Source organism: Apium graveolens, chromosome 4 (assembly GCF_009905375.1).
Source record: "Apium graveolens cultivar Ventura chromosome 4, ASM990537v1, whole genome shotgun sequence".
In the NCBI taxonomy this organism is placed as follows: Eukaryota; Viridiplantae; Streptophyta; class Magnoliopsida; order Apiales; family Apiaceae; genus Apium; species Apium graveolens.
In genome coordinates, this window is record NC_133650.1 from 196,578,034 (window position 1) to 196,582,560 (window position 4,527).

Below are 4,527 nucleotides of genomic sequence, written 5' to 3' on the forward strand. Positions count from 1 at the left end.
GGTTTTAGCTATGCAAGAGGAGCTAAACCAATTTGAAAGGAATAAAGTATGGAAGCTGGTACCCAAGCCTAAAGGAAAGAATCCTATTGGCACCAAATGGGTATTCATAAACAAGATGGATAAAAATGTCATAGTGGTCAGGAACAAAGCTAGATTGGTTGCTAAGGGCTATTGTCAATAATAAGGAATAGATTTTGATGAAACTTTTGCTCTTGTTATAAGACTTGAAGCCATCAGAATATTCCTAGCCTATGTTGCCCATGCCAATTTCAAGGTCTATCAAATGGATGTCAAAAGTGCCTTTCTAAATGGAGATTTGGAAGAGGAAGTCTATGTCAGTCAGCCTCCTGGTTTTGAAGACCAAATTTTCTAGAATATGTCTACTATCTTTTGAAAGCACTTTATGGATTGAAGCAACAACCTAGAGCCTGGTATGATACTTTGTCAAAGTTTCTCTTAGAAAATCACTTCACTAGAGGTACTGTTGACAAAATCCTTTTCTTTAGAAATGTTAATGGCTCTAGTATACTTGTTCAAATTTATGTAGATGATATTATATTTGGCTCTACAGATGAGAAACTTTGTAAAAAGTTTTCCAAATTGATGCAAAGTAAATATGAAATGAGCATGATGGGAGAACTAACTTACTTTCTAGTTTACAAGTTAAGCAAGTTAGTGATGGAATATTCATTAGTCAAACCAAATACATTTATGATCATTTGAAGAAGTTTGATCTAATAGATTACACATCTGCAAAAACTCCCATGGCCACTGCTACTAAACTTCAATTAAACACAACTAAAAAGTCTGTGGACATTTCAAGCTATAGGGGCATAGTTGGCTCACTTTTATATTTAACAGCTAGTAGGCCAGATATAATGTTTGCTACTTGTCTTTGTGCTAGATTCCAGGCTGATCCCAAAGAATCTCATTTAATAGAAATTAAGAGAATTTTCAGATATCTCAAGGGAACACCAAAACTTGGCATTTGGTACCCTAGAGATTCTGGCTTTGATCTAACTGGTTATTCATATGCAGATTATGCAGGTTGTAAAATTTATTGGAAAAGTACTACAAGAACCTGTCAATTTCTAGGAAACAAGCTAGTATCCTGATTCAGTAAAAAGCAAAATTCAGTTTCTACTTCTACAGCTAAAGCTGAATATATTGCTGCTGGTAGTTGCTGTGCACATATTTTATCGATGAAAAATCAACTTTTGGACTATGGTCTACAAGTGAATAAGATTCCTATTTTCTGTGATAACACTAGTGATATAGCCATCACTGAGAATCTAGTACAACATTCAAGGACAAAACACATTGACATCAAGTACCACTTCAATAGAGAGCATGTTATGAATGGTACTGTGGAACTTCATTTTGTTCCAAGTGAAAAACAACTTGCAGACATCTTTACCAAACCACTTGATGAATCCACCTTCACTAGGTTGGTAAGTGAGTTAGGTATGCTTAATTACTCTTAATCTATTTTGATGTCTAAGCAGTTTGTATTGCAGCCAGAATAATAGTTGATATTTCCGGTCAATAATGTAAATTTTGGCTAAGTCAGAATTTACATCTCGACGGATGCTCATTATCCATTGAAAATGAACATCCGTTGAATTATATCCTCCGTCGAAATACTCCCTCCGTCCCTCCCAATTGTTATCGTTTTTAAGAGAGTGTCCGTCACGCATTTTAAGATGAATAAAAAGTATAGTTTTATAATTTTTTTAAAAAAAATTCTTTTTCGGGATAAAAGTTTAAACATTCTATTTTTGTTCAGAAAAAGAAAATTTTTAAAAAAAATTATAGAACTATACTTTATATTCATCTTAAAATGTGTGCCGGACACTCTCCCAGAAACGACAACAATTGGCTGGGACTGAGGGAGTATCAATTATTACTCTGGGTATTTTTATCATTATCCGTCGAATTTACTTACAGTCTGTGTGTATATTTCAATGGATAATCTTAGAATTTTGACAGTATTCTGTAATTTTAAAATGGCTATTTTGGGTTAATTTGATTGGTCACTTTATTTTACTTTTTACTTTTTGACAGTTTATTTCTGAGAAAGTATAAAAGTTAATTACATTTCTATTCTTTGCTTTTATCTTTCTCAAAGCAATTTCTTCAACTTCTTTTTCCCAAAAGCAAAAACTCTCTTTCTACAACTAATCTCAATCACAGCAATGACACCCATAATCAAGATTATGTCCTCAACTGGGTTCGTCTATGAAAAGAATAACTTTGTGGCTCTGGTGAACAAGCAAATTCCGGCATCTGAAGACTATCACAAGATGATGGACTTCATACTGAACTGCAAACTGAGTTATGCCATGCTTGAGTCCCCAACCATTTATTGTGAAGTTTTTGAGGAAATTTGGACTACAGATGTGTTCAATTCAAAGGACAAGACTATTACCTTCGCTCTCAAAGGTAATGAACGCAGTGTTAACTGTGATGCAATAGAAAAATGTTTTAAATTGCTTGAAAATAACACACTTGCTCCACACACAAACACTGATGTGAGTAACATGCTAGTCTCTGTGGGTTATGCTCTAACTGCCACTAAGTTAGGTGAGGTTAGAAGATTAGGCCTTAGAAAATATGGAGTTTCTTGTGTGATTCTTTTATCAAAATATTTTCTGGAAAAGTCAATAATTTTGATGCTATATCTTACTCACTAGTTCACATGCTGTACATGCTTCTTAGTGATAAGTATTTCAATTTCAGCACATTTGTCATGTATTAGATTGGGAGTAAATTAGGGGATATTAAAAAGAGGTCTAAGAATATCAATTATGCTAGATTTCTCATTATTCTAGCTAATTTTGTTTCTGAGAATCTCTCAATTGAGAACCCAACAAACAAGTTAGCTTGTTGGGTCCAAGAGAGAAGAGTTATTGTTGATCTTAACAGGTCAAATCATCACAAGGATGCTCCACCTGTATACATGCCCATTATGGAACAACCTCAGGTAAGTGAGGTAAACACTTCTGTCTCCACTACTTCTCAACCTATATCTTTGCAAACAACTTTGGCAATGGTATTTATGACATTGACCAAATAGATGCCTAGCCAAAGCACAAAACCAAAAGTTTCTAAATCCAAATCAAAGAAAGCCCCCTCTAGTTTCTCTCAGGAGCTAGTTGTAAAATCTACTAAAAACCAAGAGGGGAGTGTGAAGGGAAGTGAGACTGGTGAGGGACAGGGTGAAATCAAAGAAGCCCCAAGAATAAGGTTGGAGAGGTGAGTGAATCCTAGCCTAGCCACACTTTAGTTTCCCAACAAACTGCAGTACTTAATAAGGAAGTTAGCTCATTGCTAGTTGCATCCTCCCAAAAGGATGTAACTATTGAACAAAACTCACAACCAATAGCACATGCCAAAAGGGTAAGGGACACAAGCTCACCCTAAACCTATGCTAGAAAGAAGAAATCTAAACACATTGGATATACACAGGGTGCACACACAGTGCCTACTGTAATCAAAGACTCAGTACATGCACCTTCTCAAAGTCAGTTTGATGTGGCTCCAATAAATGTGGAGTCACAGCTAAAATCTTTAACCATAGAAGCACCAAATACACCAAACTCACCCACACATTCACTGGATGTAGATATGATTCATACATCAATTCCTGATTCTCCATCTTTAACTCTCATGGAGGAGCCAAAAATCCAAGCAAGTGAGCATCATCTTTTAGATAATTTGTTGGCTCACTTGCCATTTCTTCCTGAGTCTACTGAGACATCTGTGCAATATTTCAAATCAATCACCACAGATTCTACAGTAGTCTCTACTCCACACACTTTCATTTCCACTATTTTAACGGATATTGTTCATCCGTTGACAAGTGATTGTATCTCGACGGATGTGCTTAACAACAGTCATCCGTTGAAACTCTCAACTACTATTTCAACGGATGTTCCTCATCCGTTGAATATCACTGCACCACTTCAAACTTCAACAAATGTTACAAGTGCAGATGATCTAGTAGTTGTACAATCACTCTTAGGACTGAGGGAAGGGAGTGAATTGAGTGAGAGACTGTGTTGCTCTCAGGAAAAATGAGAGGAAAAGAGTGAACACATGCAAACTATTTCTTCCATCTTGGCAAGAGTGAGTGAGGGGAGTTCCACCTTAGTAGGTGAAGGTGAGGGTGTTAGGGTGGGAAGACAAGGGGAGCCCTTGATGCAAAAATAGAGATATTATGAGAGAGAATCAGGTACAGGAGAGATAAGGATGTAAACCATTGCTAGTGAGTTAATGAATGTCAGTGATGCAAAAAAAAGAGACTATTTCAGCAAGAATATCAAGCTGTAATAGATTCTATCTCTTTGGATGCTGAGACATTTACTCATCCTGTTCCAGCATATCAAATTCTAGCTGAACAGGGCAATGAGGATGCTGGGTAGACTTTGAACTTGGTGCACACTACTGCTTCTATGCAAAGAGCAGAGGATGTTATAACTGCCATGCCTTCCACAGCTGGTAATGACTTTGAATTGGCTGAAGACT